The following is a 15845-nucleotide window of genomic DNA, read 5'->3' on the forward strand; positions in this document are numbered from 1 at the left end:
AATCTTTTACAAAGGAGGCAAGAATATGCAATGAGAAAAATACAGTCTCTTCAACAGACGGTGTTGGGAAAACTGGACAGCAAAATGCAAAAGAATGAACTAGACCACTTTCTTATACCATACACAAAAATAAACACAAAATGGATTAAAGAACTAAATATGAGACCTGAAACCATAAAAATACTAGAAGACAAATACAGGCAGTAATTTCTCCAATACTGGTCATGGCAAAATCATTCTAGATATGTCTCGTGAGGCAAGAGAAACAAAAGCAAAAATAAATTATGGGGGCTACATCAAAATAAAAACCTTCTACACAGCAAAGGAAACAATCAACAAAACTAAGAGGCACCCTACACAATGGAAGAAGATATTTGCAAGTGACATATCCCATCAAAGGTTAGTATCCAAATTTATAAAGAACTTATAAAACTCAACACCCAAAAAACAATCCAATTAAAGAAGGGCAGAAGTCCCCTGAAACAAATAATACATTATATGTCAATTAATTGAATTTAAATTTTAAAAAAATTTTAAATAAAAATTTAAAAATTAAAAATTAAATATTAAAAATTAAAAATTTAAAAAAAGAGCAGGAAAAAATGAACAGACATTTCTCCAAGGAAGACATCCAGATGGCCGACACATGGAAAGATGCCCAACATCACTAATCATCAGGGAAATGCAAATCAAAACCACAATGAGATATCACCTCCCACCGGTCAGAATGGCTAAAATCAAAAACACAAGAAACAACAAGTGTTGACAAGGATGTGGAAAAAAGGAATCCTCGTGCACTGTTGGTGGGAATGCAAGCTGGTGTAGCCACTGTGGAAGTATAGAAGTTCCTCAAAAAGTTAAAAACAGAGTTACCATATGATCCAGTAATTCCACTACTGGGTATTTTCCCAAAGAATATGAAAACATGAATTCAAAAAGATATGTGCACCCCTATGTTTATTGCAGCATTATTTACAATAGCCAAATTACAGAAGCAGGGGGCGGAGCAAGATGGCAGAGGAGTAGGACACCTGGATTTCGTCTGGTCTCAGGAATTCAGCTGGATAGGGATCAAACCATTCTGAACACCTACAAACTCAACAGGAGATCGAAGAAAAGAATAGCAACAACTCTCTGAACAGAAAAGCGACCACTTTCTGGAAGGTAGGACATGCGGAGAAGTGAATCCGAGGCGATACTCGGGAGGATAGACGGCGGGGGAGGGGCCTCCGTCAGCTGCTTCTGGCAAGTGATAGAGCCGCGGAGCACAAAATCGGAACTTTTAGAAGTCTGCTCCGCTGAGGGACATCGCTCCGGTGGCTAAGTGGGGGGTGGAACCCTCGTGGGACAGTGTGGTCTCAGGACCCTCGGGGTCACAGAAAGACTGGGGGTGCCTGAGTGCGGCAGAGCTCCCAGGTATCGGAGCGGGAAAGCCGGCTGCAGAGACGGAGCCGAGGCGCGGGCTCTCAGCCCGGGGTTGCCATAAACCATGATCCGCGGCACAGTCAGGCCACTGCTCCTCCAGCAGGGACCCAACAAGCGGCAGATCCGGGGAGACTCCCCTTCCTCCCCCGGGAGGAGCGGCACGGGAGTGCACCGCAGGGATCTGCTGGGTTTGGAGACTCCACACGGGGTCGGGTGCCAGAGATAGAAACGTGCGGTCACAGGCCGGGTGAGCACGGAGTGTGGCCGGAGACCGGGGAGAGGGGAGTGACTGACTGCTTTTCTCTGGGGGCTCACTGAGGAGCGGGGCCCGAGTTCTCGGCTCCTCCGGGGTGGAGACTGGGAGGCCGCCATTTTCACTCTCCGCCTCCAAAGCTGTACGGAAAGCTTGCAGGGAACAAAAGCTGCAGGGAACAAAAGCTCCCGAGAGCAAACCCGAGCAGATTACTTAGCCCGGACCGGACAAGGGCGGGGCAATTCCGCCTCCAGCAAAGACATTTGGGAACCATGGCAATAGGCCCCTCCCCCAGAAGATCCGCGAGAACAGCCAGCCAAGACCAAGTTTACCGATCAATGAGAACGGCAGAACTCCAGCGCTAGGGGAATAATGCACATAGAATTCATGGCTTTTTTACCATGATTCTTTAGTCTTTCAAAGTTAATTTTTTCTTTTTTAACTTTTTTTTCTTGAATTTTTCTTTTTCCCTTTTTCAACCAACATCTTATCAATCCCTTTTTTTTTTTAATCTTTTTTATTTTTCATGTTTAGAGTCATATTCTATCCCTTCATAGTAGTTAACCTTATTTTTGGTATATATATAAGTTGTTCTCTCTTTAAAATTTTGAGATACAGTTTCTTCTAACAGACCAAAATATACCCTAAATCTCTAGTGTATGGCTTTGTTCTAGTCTCCTGCCTGATCACATTCTCTCCCTTTTTTTTTTTTTTAATTCCTCTTCTTTCTTTTTTCAACCAACTTCCTATCTTACCAATTCCTTTTATAAAATCTTTTATAATTTTCATCTTTACAGTCATATTCTATCCCTTCATCGTATTTACCCTTATTTTTGTATATATATAAGCTTTTCTTTCTTTAAAATTTTGGGAGGCACTTTCTTCTAACAGACCAAAATATGCCCAAAATCTAGTGTGTGGCACTGATCTAAGCACCAGGCTGATCATATTTGATCATATTCTTTTTTTTTATCTTTTTCCTTTTCTTTTTTTTTTTTTCTTTCTTTCTTTCCCTTTCTTTTCCCCTGGTTTCAGGTCTCTTCTGATTTGTTTAGTGTATATTTTTCTGTGGTTGTTGTTACCCTGTTAGCATTTTGTTCTCTCATTCATCTATTGTCCTCTGGATAAAATGACAAGATGGAAAAAATCACCTCAAAAAAAAGAACAACAGGCAGTACCGACTGCCAGGGACCTAATCAATATGGACACTAGTAAGATGTCAGAACTAGAGTTCAGAATGACGATTTTAAAGATACTAGCTGGGCTTGAAAAAAGCATGGAAGATATTAGAGAAACCCTCTCTGGAGAAATAAAAAAACTAAAATCTAACCAAGTCGAAATAAAAAATGCTATTAATGAGGTGCAATCAAAAATGGAGGCTCTAACTGCTAGGATAAATGAGGCAGAAGAGAGAATTAGTGACAGAGGAGACCAAATGATGGAAAATAAAGAAGCTGAGAAAAAGAGAGAGAAACAACTACTGGATCACAAGGGCAGAATTCGAGAGATAAGTGATACCATAAGACGAAACAATATTAGAATAATTGGGATCCCAGAAGAAGAAGACAGAGAGAGAGGGGCAGAAGGTATACTGGAGCAAATTATAGCAGAGAACTTCCCCAATTTGGGGAAGGAAACAGGCACCAAAATCCAGGAGGCACAGAGAACCCCCCTCAAAATCAATAAAAATAGGTCAACACCCCGACATCTAATAGTAAAACTTACGAGTCTCAGAGACAAAGAGAAAATCCTGAAAGCAGCTCGGGAGAAGAGATATGTAACCTACAATGGTAGAAACATTAGATTGGCAACAGACCTATCCACAGAGACCTGGCAGGCCAGAAAGGACTGGCATGATATATTCAGAGCACTAAACGAGAAAAATATGCAGCCAAGAATACTATATCCAGCTAGGCTGTCATTGAAAATAGAAGGAGAGATAAAAAGCTTCCAGGACAAACAAAAACTAAAGGAATTTGCAAACACGAAACCAGCCCTACAAGAAATATTGAAAGGGGTCCTCTAAGCAAAGAGACAGCCTAAAAGTAACATAGACCAGAAAGGAACAGAGACAATATACAGTAACAGTCACCTTACAGGCAATACAATGGCATTAAATTCATATCTTTCAATAGTTACCCTGAATGTAAATGGGCTAAATGCCCCAATCAAAAGACACAGGCTATCAGATTGGATAAAAAAACAAGACCTATCGATATACTGTCTGCAAGAGACTCATTTGAGACCCAAAGACACCTCCAGATTGAAAGTGAGGGGATGGAAAACCACTTACCATGCTAATGGACACCAAAAGAAAGCTGCGGTGGCAATCCTTATATCAGACAAATTAGATTTTAAACCAAAGACTGTAATAAGAGATGAGGAAGGACACTATATCATACTAAAAGGGTCCATCCAACAAGAAGTTCTAACAATTGTAAATATCTATGCCCCTAACATGGGAGCAGCCAATTATATAAGCCAATTAATAACAAAAGCAAAGAAACACATTGACAACAATACAATAATAGTAGGGGACGTTAACACCCCCCTCACTGAAATGGACAGATCATCTAAGCAAAAGATCAACAAGGAAATAAAGACTTTAAATGACACACTGGACCAAATGGACTTCACAGATACAGTCAGAACATTCTATCCCAAAGCAACAGAATACACATTCTTCTCTAGTGCCCATGGAACATTCTCTAGACTAGATCACATCCCAGGTCACAAATCAGGGCTCAACTGGTACCAAAAGATTGGTATTGCATATTTTCAGACCACAATGCTTTGAAACTAGAACTCAATCACAAGAGGAAAGTCGGGAAGAACTCAAATACATGGGGGCTAAAGAACATCCTACTAAAGAATCAATGGGTCAAACAGGAAATTAAAGAAGATTAAAAAAATTCATGGAAACAAATGAAAATGAAAACACAACTATTCAAAATCTTTGGGATGCAGCAAAGGCAGTCCTGAGAGGAAAGTATATAGCAATACAAGCCTTTCTCAAGAAACAAGAAAGGTCTCAAATACACAACCTAACCTTACACCTAAAGGAGCTGGAGAAAGAACAGCAAATAAAGCCTAAACCCAGCAGGAGAAGAGAAATAATAAAGATCAGAGCAGAAATCAATGAGATAGAAACCAAAAGAACAGTAGAACAGATCAACAAAACTAGGAGCTGGTTCTTTGAAAGAATTAATAAGATTGATAAACCCCTGGCCAGACTTATCAAAAAGAAAAATGACCCAAATAAATAAAATCATGAATGAAAGAGGAGAGATCACAACCAACACCAAAGAAATACAATTATAAGAACATATTATGAGCAACCCTATGCCAGCAAATTAGATCATCTGGAAGAAATGGATGCATTCCTAGAGATGTATCAACTACCAAAACTGAACCAGGAAGAAATAGAAAACCCGAACAGACCCATAACCACTAAGGAAATTGAAGCAGTCATCAAAAATCTCCCAACAAACAAAAGCCCAGGGCCAGTTGGCTTCCCAGGGGAATTCTACCAAACATTTAAAGAATTAATACCTATTCTTCTGAAATTGTTCCAAAAAATAGAAATGAAAGGAAAACTTCCAAACTCGTTTTATGAGGCAACCATTACCTTGATCCCAAAACCAGACAAAGACCCCATCAAAAAGGAGAATTACAGACCAATATCCTTGATGAACATGGATGCAAAAATTCTCACCAAAATACTAGCCAATAGGATCCAACAGTACATTTAAAGGATTATTCACCACAACCAAGTGGGATTTATCCCTGGGCTGCAAGGTTGGTTCAACATCCACAAATCAATCAACGTGATACAATACATTAATAAAAGAAAGAACAAGAACCATATGATCCTCTCAATAGATGCAGAAAAAGCATTTGACAAAGTACAGCATCTTTTCTTGATCAAAACTCTTCAGATAGGCATAGAGCATACATACCTCAATATCATAAAAGCCATCTATGAAAAACCCACAGCAAATATCATTCTCAATGGGGAAAAACTGAGAGCTTTCCCTCTAAGGTCAGGAACACGGCAAGGATGTCCACTATCACCACTGCTATTCAACATAGTATTAGAAGTCCTAGCCACAGCAATCAGACAACAAAAAGAAATAAAGGCATCCGAATCGGCAAAGAAGACGTCAAACTCTCACTCTTTGCAGATGATATGATACTTTATGTGGAAAACCCAAAAGACTCCACCCCAAAACTGCTAGAACTGATACAGGAATTCAGTAAAGTGGCAGGATATAAAATCAATGCACAGAAATCAGTGGCATTCTTATATACACCAACAACAAGATAGAAGAAAGAGAAATTAAGGAGTCGATCCCATTTACAATTGCACCCAAAACCATAAGATACCTAGGAATAAATCTAACCAAAGAGGCAAAGAATCTGTACTCAGAAAACTATAAAATACTCATGAAAGAAATTGAGGAAGACACAAAGAAATGGAAAAACATTCCATGCTCATGGATTGGAAGAACAAATATTGTGAAGATGTCAATGCTACCTAGAGCAATCTACACATTTAATGCAATCAAATACCATCAACTTTTTTCAAAGAAATGGAACAAATAATTCTAAAATTTGTATAGAACCAGAAAAGACCCCAAATAGCCAGAAGAATGTTGAAAAAGAAAAGCAAAGCTGGTGGCATCACAATTCCGGACTTCCAGCTCTATTACAAAGCTGTAATCATCAAGACAGTATGGTACTGGCACAAAAACAGACCTACAGATCAATGGAACAGAATAGAGAGCCCAGAAATGGACCCTCAACTCTATGGTCAACTAATCTTCGACAAAGCAGGAAAGAATGTCCAATGGAAAAAAGTCTCTTCAACAAATGGTGTTGGGAAAATTGGACAGCCACATGCAGAAGAATGAAACTGGACCATTTCCTTACACCACACACAAAAATAGACTCAAAATGGTTGAAAGACCTAAATGTGAGACAGGAGTCCATCAACATCCTAAAGGAGAACACAGGCAGCAACCTCTTCGACCTCAGCTGCAGCAACTTCTTCCTAGAAACATCACCAAAGGCAAGGGAAGCAAGGGCAAAAATGAACTATTGGGAATTCATCAAGATAAAAAGCTTTTGCACAGAAAAGGAAACAGTCAACAAAACCAAAAGACAACCGACAGAATGGGAGAAGATATTTGCAAATGACATATCAGATAAAGGGCTAGTATCCAAAATCTATAAAGAACTTCTCAAACTCAACACCTAAAGAACAAATGATCCAATCAAGAAATGGGCAGAAGACATGAACAGACATTTTTCCAAAGAAGACACCCAAATGGCCAACAGACACATGAAAAAGTGCTCAACATCGCTCAGCATCAGGGAAAACAAAATCAAAACCTCAATGAGATACCACCTCACACCAGTCAGAATGGCTAAAATTAACAAGTCAGGAAACGACAGATGTTGGTGGGGATGCGGAGAAAGAGGTACCCTCCTACACTATTGGTGGGAATGCAAGCTGGTGCAGCCACTCTGGAAAACAGTATGGAGGTTCCTCAAAAAATTGAAAATAGAGCTGCCCTACGACCCAGCAATTGCACTACTGGGTATTTACCCCAGAGATACAAATGTAGTGATCCAAAGGGGTACATGCACCCCGAAGTTTATAGCAGCAATGTCCACAATAGCCAAACTACAGAAAGAGCCAAGATGTCCATCAACAGATGAATGGATAAAGAAGATGTGGTATATATATATATATATATATATATATATATATATATATATATACATACAATGGAATATTATGCAGCCATCAAAAGGAATGAAATCTTGCCATTTGCAATGACGTGGATAGGACTGGAGGGTATTATGCTGAGTGAAATAAGTCAATCAGAGAAAGACATGTATCATATGATCTCACTGATATGAGGAATTCTTAATCTCAGGAAACAAACTGAGGGTTGCTGGAGTGATGGGGGGTGGGAGGGATGGGGTGGCTGGGTGATAGACATTGGGGAGGGTATGTGCTATGGTGAGCGCTGTGAATTGTGTAAGACTGATTAATCACAGACCTGTACCTCTGAAACAAATAATATGTTATATGTTAAAAAAAAAAAAAGAAGAAGATAGTAGGAAGGGAAAAATGAAGGCGGGGAAATCGGAGGGTGAGACGAACCATGAGAAACTATGGACTCTGAGAAACAAACTGAAGGTTCTAGAGGGGAGGAGAGTGGGGGGATGGGTTAGCCTGGTGATGGGTATTAAAGAGGGCACGTACTGAATGGAGCACTGGGTGTTATACGCAAACAGTGGATCATGGAACACTACATCAAAAACTAATGATGTAATGTATGGTGATTAACATAATAAAATAAAAAAATAAAAAATAAAATTACAGAAGCAGCCCAAGTATCCAATGGAATATTATTCAGCCATAAAAAAGAATGAAATCTTGCCATTTGCAATGACATGGATGGATCTAGAGGGTATAATGCTAAGTGATATTTCAAAGTCAGAGAAAGACAAACACCATATAATTTCACTTATATATAGAATGTAAGAAACAAAGAAAGGAGTGAAAAAAAAAACAGACTCTTAGGGGTGCCTGGGTGACTCAGCTGGTTAAGCACCTGCCTTCAGCTCAGGTCACAATCCCAGGATCTTGGGATCGAGCCCTGCATCAGGCTCCCTGCTCTGTGGGGAGTCTGCTTCTCCCTCTCCCTCTGCCTACCTCTCCCCCTGCTTATGCACTTGCTCTCTCGCACTCTCGCTCTCTCTCTCTGTCAAATAAATAAATAAAGACTTTTTAAAAAACAGACCCTTAAATACACAGAACAAAGTGCTGGTTACCAGAGGGGAACAAACTGGTGGAGGGATGGGTGAAATAGATGAAGGGGATTAAGATTACATTTATTGTGATGAGCACTGACTAATGTATAGGATTGTTGAATCACTATATTGTACACCTGAAACTAATATAACACCACAGGTTAACTGAGAGACAACCAAGAGTTAGGAAGGGTTGAACGAATGATAAAGTTCATCTCCTGTAGGAGATAACTCCTTTAAGATAAGAAGAGGTGGTTGTTTTATCTAGAAACCAACAGAGTGTCAAGGAAAATTGAAAATCAGAGGAATATGTTACTAACAAAAGAACAAAACAAAACCGCAGAAAAAGACTTTAATGAAACAGAGATAAATGATTTACCTGATAAAGAGTTAAAATAACAGTCATAAAAATGCTCACCAAGGTTAAGAGAACAATGCATGAACAAAGAGAAAATTTCAACAAAAAGATACAAAATATAAAAAAAATACCAAACAGAAGTCACAAAGCTGAAGAATTCAATAATTCAACTGAAAAATGCACTTAGAGGGGTTCAATAACAGACTAGGTGAAGCTGAATAAAGGATCAGTGAATTCAAAGACATGGCAGTGCAATTCAACCAGTCAGAGTAGCAAAAAGAAAAAAGAATGAAAACCAGTGAAGATAGTTTAAGAGACTTATGGAAAAACATCAAGAAGACCAATATTTGCAGTACAGGAGTTCCAGAAAGAGAAGAGAGAGACAAAGGAGTAGAAAACTCATTTGAAGAACAAATGGCTGAAAACTTCCTTAACCTGGGCAAGGAAACAGATATCCAGATCCAGGACTCCCAGAGAGTTCCAAGTAAGATGAACTCAAATTGACCGCACTCCAAGACACATTATAATTAAATTGTGAAAAGTTAAAGAAAAGGGGTGCCTGGGTGGCTCAGTCCCTTAAGCATCTGCCTTCAGCTCAGGTCATGATCCCAGGAGCCTGGGATCAGGCCCCGCATCAGGATCCCTGTTCAGCAGAGGGTCTGCTTCTCCCTTTCTCTCTCCCTCTGCCTCTCCCCTGCTTGTGCTCATGCGCTCTCTCTCAAATAAATACAATCTTTTTTAAAAAAAGTTAAAGAGGGATGCCTGGGTGGCTCAGTCGGTTAAGCGTCTGCCTTCAGCTCAGATCATGATCCCAGGGTCCTGGGATCAAGTCCTGCATCGGGCTCCTTGCTCAGCAGGGAGCCTGCTTCTCCCTCTGCTGTTCTTCCTGCTTGTGCTCTCTCTCGCTATGTCAAATAAATAAATGCAATCTTTAAAAAATAAATAAATAAATAAGAGTTAAAGAAGGAGAGGATCTTAAAAACAGCAAGAGAAAAACTTGTTATGTATGAGGACATGCCACTAATACTATCAGCAGATTTTTCAGCAGAGACTTTGCAGGACAGAAGAGAGTGGCATGACAAATTCAAAGTGCTCAAAGAAAAACACTGCCATACAAGAATACTCTACCCAGGGCGCCTGGGTGGCTCAGTCGTTAAGCGTCTGCCTTCGGCTCAGGTCATGAGCCCAGGGTCCTGGGATCGAGTCCCACATCGGGCTCCCTGCTCCGCGAGAAGCCTGCTTCTCCCTCTCCCACTCCCCCTGCTTGTGTTCCTGCTCTCACTATGTCTCTATCAAATAAATAAATAAAATCTTAAAAAAAAAAAAGAATACTCTACGCAGCAAAATTGTCCTTCAGAATTGAATGAGAGAGTCATCCAGACAAGCAAAAGCCAAAGGAGTCAGCACCACTAGATCAACCTTCCAAGAAAATGTTAAAAGGATTTCATTAAGCTGAAATGAGAGGTACTAATTAGTAAGAAATATATATGAAAGTATAAATTTCAGTAGTAAAGATAAATATATAGTTAAATTCAGAATAATCTGTTATGATGGTGATGGGTAAATCACTTGTAAACCTAGTATGAGGTTAAAAGACAAAAATAGTAAAAATAATACTACATAATTAATACTAATAACTACATAACAAAAAATCATAACTACAATAATTTGTTACTGGATACACAAGATAAAAAGATTTAAATTGTGACATCAAAAACAAAATGTGGGGTGGGGAGAGTAAAAATATAGAGCTCTAAAATGCATTCAAATGAGACTATAGGGAAGATGGTGGCAGAGTAGGAGGATCTTGGCTCACCTCATCCCACAAATACAACTAGAATACTACTAAATCATCCTAAATAGCCCAGAAACTGATCTGAAGATTGGCAGAACAAACCCCACAACTAAAGATAGAGAAGAGGCCAAATCGAAGAAGGCAGGAGGTGTGGGGATGTAGCTTGGGAGAGAAATGGATCGTGGCCACTGTAGTGGGGAGGGAGCCACAGTCATGGAGAAGGGCAAGAGACAGTCTAGCACACAGGGGAGTGCGTGGGAAAAACTAATCCCCATAGCAATTGGCTTAGAAAGCAAGAGAGCCCAGATTTCATGAGTTCTTGCAACCAATGGGGCTTAAAGCCTGGAGTTTTAAAGGTCAGCGTGCTTGGCTCTGGGAGAGCTTGGAGGACATTGGGGCTGCTCTTGGAGAAAAGGCTGGGCAAATAGCCTGTGGACAGACAGCATGGAAACAATCTGAAGAGTGCCTGAGGCACAGAGTGCAGAGGTTAGTTGCTAATCTCAGAGCATGTCCCAGAGAAGGAGCATTCACAGTGAGATCCCTCTGAGAACAAAGGAACTAATAGGTGCTATTTCCCTCCCCTGCCCCTCAGCATAAACAGAGCCACCTGTGGGAACCTGTGCAGGGAGAGCCAACACTCACTACATGACTTGCTTACACCAAGCCCTGCCCCAGTGCACTCCAGAAAAACCACCCTTCTCTGTCATGCTTGCCTCAGTCGCAGTGCGGTGGGCCCCCTCCCCAAGAAGACCAACCCAAACCCCTGCCAACACCACATCTCCTAACCCGGGAGTTTTGAGAGGCTTTAGTTCCAGTGGCAGCGGCCACTGGTCTCATTTCACAAGCAGACCAGAGCACACCTAGTTAAAATTCACCACATTCAGGCCAGGGACCAACACTGCCCGCAGCCGACAAAGAGAGCCTCTGCAGATGACTGGCCTGAAGGATAAAGCAGCCAGGACACAATAGCACAGAGTACACAGCACACATTAGAGACACTCCCAGAAGTGCCAGGGCCTGGGGAATGGGAGACACTACACTGCAGAGCACTACAGAACCTCTTCTTCACAAAGCCATTACCCTCAAGAACAAGAGACATAGCTGACTTTCCTAACACAAGAAAAAAAACAGGCACAGAGACTTAGACAAAATGAGAAGACAAAGGGATTTGTCCCAAATGAAAGAACAGGGCAAGGCCACAGCCAGAGATGTAAGTGAAACAGATATAAGTAACATGCCTGATGGAGAATTTAAAGCAATGATAATAAAGATATTCATGGGACTTGAGAAAAGAATAGAGTACAGCAGTGAGACTATCAACACAGAGATAAGGAATAATATAGCAGAGATAAAGGGCTCAATAAATAAGAAACATGCTCAAGGAATGAATAGCCTGGAAGAAGCAGAAAAACCAAGTAATGACTTAGAAGCCAGAGTAATGGAAAGTAATCAAGCTGAACAAAAGAGAGAAAAAAAGAATTATGCAAAATGAGATTAGACTTAGGGAATTCAGTGACTGCATCAAACATAATAATATTCGTATTATAGGAGTCCCAGAAGAAGAGAGAGAAAAGGGGGCAGAAAATTTATTTGAAGAAATAATAGCTGAAAACTTCCCTCATCTGGGGAAGGAAACAGATATCCAGATCCAGGAAGCAGAGGACCCCCAACAAAATCAATGAAAGCAGATCCATGCCAAGACAAATTGTATTTAAAATGGCAAAATACAGTGATAACAAAAAAAATATTAAAAGCAGCAAGACAGGGGCCCCTGGGTGGCTCAGTCGTTAAGTGTCGGCCTTCGGCTCAGGTCATGATCCCAGGGTCCTGGGATTGAGCCCTGCATCGGGCTCCCTGCTGGGCGGGGAGCCTGCTTCTCCCTTTCCCACTCCTCGTGCTTGTGTTCCCTCTCTCGCTGTGTCTCTCTCTGTCAAATAAATAAATAAAATCTCAAAAAAAAAAAAAAAAAAAAAGGCAGCAAGAGAAAAGAAGACAGTTACATACAAAGGAAACCCCCATAAGGCTATCAGGGGATTTTTCAGCAGAAACTTCCCAAACCAGAAAAGAATGGCATGATATATTCAAAGTGCTGAATGAGAAAATCCTGCAGCCAAGAATACTCTATCCAGTAAGGCTATCATGCAGAATAGAAAGAGAAATAGAGTTTCCCAGACAAATAAAGTTCATGATCACTAAACCAGCCCTGCAAGAAATATTAAAGGGGACTCTTTGGGTGGAAAGGAAAGACCAAAATCACAGTATGAAGGTAGGAAACAAAATGCAGTAAAAATGAATATTTCTGTTAAAAAAAAAAAATGAGTCAAGGAAGTCACAAAATAAAAGGATGTAAAATATAACACTATATACCTAAAACATGGGGAGGAGAGGAGTAAAGAATGAGTTCAAAATTAAATGACCATCAACTTAACATAGACTACTATATGCAGAAAATGTTATATACAAACCTAATGGTACCACAAATCAAAAACCACTAATAAATATGCAAAGAATAAAGAGAAAGAAATCCAAATATATCACTAAGGAAATCCAGCAAACCATGAAAGCAAGAAAGACAAGAAAGGATCAGAGAAAATCTTCAAAAGCAACCACAAAAAAAGTAATAAAATGGCAATAAGTACATATCTATCAATAATAACTTGGAATGTAAGTGAACTAAATGCTCCAATGAAAAGACATAGGGTGACAGAATGGATAAAAAAAAAAGACCCATCTATATGCTGCCTACAAGAGACTCATCTTAAACCTAAAGACACCTGCAGATTGAAAGTGAGGGAATGGAGAAACATCTATCATGCAAATGGATGTCAAAAGAAAGCTGGAGTAGCAACACTTATATCAGACAAAATAGACTACAACAAAGACTGTAACAAGAGACAAAGAAGGACACTATATAATAATAAAGGGGATATTCCAACAAGAAGATATAACAATTATAAATATTTATGAACCCAACAAAGGAGCACCCAAATACATAAAACAGTTAACAACATAAAGGAACGAATCATTAGTAATACAATAAAAGTAGGGGACTTTAACACCCCATGTACAGCAATGGACAGATCATCTAAACAGAAAATCAACAAGGAAACAATGGCTTTGAATGACACACTAGACCAGATGGATTTAACAGATATATTCAGAACATTCCATCTTAAAACAGCAGAATACACATTCTTTTCAAGTGCACACAGAACATTCTCCAGAATAGATCACATATTAGACCACAAAACAAGCAAATTCAAGAAGATGGAAGTCATCCCATGCACCTTTTTTGACCACAACACTATGAACCTAGAGGTCAACCACAAGAAAAAAGTCTGGAAAGACTGCAAATACATGGAGGTTAAATAACATGCTACTAAACAATAAATGGGTCAGCCAGGAAATAAAAGAAGAAATTAAAAAGTACATGGAAACAAATGAAAATGAAAACATAACAGTTCAAAGCCTTTGAGATGCAGCAAAAGCAGTTCTGAGAGGGAGGTTTATAGCAATACAGGCCTACCTCAAGAAGCAAGAAAAATCTCAAATGAACAACCCAACCTTAAACCTACAGGAGCTAGGAAAAGAACAACAGACAAAACCTAATACCAGCAGAGGGAAAGCGATAATAAATATTAGAGCAGAAATAAATGATATAGCACTAAAAAAACCAATAGAACAGATCAGTGAAAGCAGAAGCTGGTTCTTTGGAAAAAAAAAAAAATCAATAAAATTGATAAATTTTATTTTTTTATTTTATGATTTTATTTTTTTATTTTATCAGACTTATCAAGAAAAAAATAGAAGGGATCCAAATAAATAAAATCACAAATAAGAGAGGAGAAATAACAACAACACACAGAAATTATAAGAGTATTAGGAAGAACTATATGCCAAAAAACTGGACAGCCTAGAAGTGGATCAATTCCTAGAAACATACAACCTATCAAAACTGAAACAGGGCTTCCGTTCCCTCCCCGGCAGGGCGCAGCGGAGGCCGAGGCTGGATCGGGGTCCCAGCCTGCCCGTCCCAAACCCCGCCGAGGGCGCCGCCGCGCGGAGGACGAGCCGAAGCGGGCACAGGGGAGCGGGAGCCCGGGCCGTCAGCATCCGGGAGCGAGGGCGCCGCCGCGGCGGGCGGCCAGCGGCCACCAGCACCCGACAGAGAGCAGAGCCTCGCCGCGTTCAACAAAGGCAGCCCGAGCGCGTGCAGCGTTTGCAACTCCAAAATGCAGTACCAACAGTACGTGCAGCCGCGTCGAAAACTTGCAGCTGCCTTCCTGGCATTCGTTTTCATCTTGGCAGCTGTGGACACTGCTGAAGCAGGGAAGAAAGAGAAGGCAGAAAAAAAAGTGAAGAAGTCTGACTGTGGGGAATGGCAGTGGAGTGTGGGCGTGCCCACCAGTGGGGACTGTGGCCTGGGCACCCGGGAGGGCACCCGGACTGGAGCCGAGTGTAAGCAAACCATGAAGACCCAGAGATGTAAGATCCCCTGCAACTGGAAAAAGCAATTTGGAGCAGAGTGCAAATACCAGTCCCAGGCCTGGGGAGAATGCGACCAGAACTGGAAGTCTGAAGCGAGCCCTCCACAACGCCGACTGCCAGAAGACAGTCACCATCTCCAAGCCCTGTGGCAAGCTGACTAAGCCCAAACCTCAAGCAGAATCTAAGAAGAAGAAAAAGGAAGGGAAGAAACAGGAGAAGATGCTGGACCAATAGATGTCACCTTCTGTGGAACATGAAAAGGACATCAGCAAACAGGACCAGTTAACTATTGCATTTATACCTATGTAGGCTTTTTATTCAAAAATTATCTATAGCTTAAGTACACAATAGGCAGAAACACAAAGAACAGAAAAATTTTGTAGTAGCGTTTTTTTAAATGCATACCATAGGACCACTAGGGGCTTATAATAAAGGACTGTAATCCTGTTTAGACAGTTGACTTATAGTACATGATACATGGTAGAAAATTGAGGTAAGTTTTTTGAAGTTATGTGATATTTTACATTTAAAATCTTTTTTTTTTTTACATTTTTTTTCTTTTGGTAGCAATTTACGTGTTATGACCATGTAAACTACTTTTCTTGTTAGATAATTTCTTCACCTAGACTTTTTTTCCCAACTGAGAAAAATACATACTAAACAAAGCAGCAATAAAATACAATCATCCTATCTGAGGA

General features: G+C 40.4%; 1 pseudogene; it reads left to right on the forward strand.

The window, feature by feature from the left end:
* Positions 1-14813: 14813 nt before the first annotated feature.
* Positions 14814-15535, forward strand: LOC118543925 (pleiotrophin pseudogene; annotated as a pseudogene).
* Positions 15536-15845: the final 310 nt, after the last annotated feature.

The sequence above is a fragment of the Halichoerus grypus genome, chromosome 9 (genome assembly GCF_964656455.1).
Source record: "Halichoerus grypus chromosome 9, mHalGry1.hap1.1, whole genome shotgun sequence".
Lineage (NCBI taxonomy): Eukaryota > Metazoa > Chordata > Mammalia > Carnivora > Phocidae > Halichoerus > Halichoerus grypus.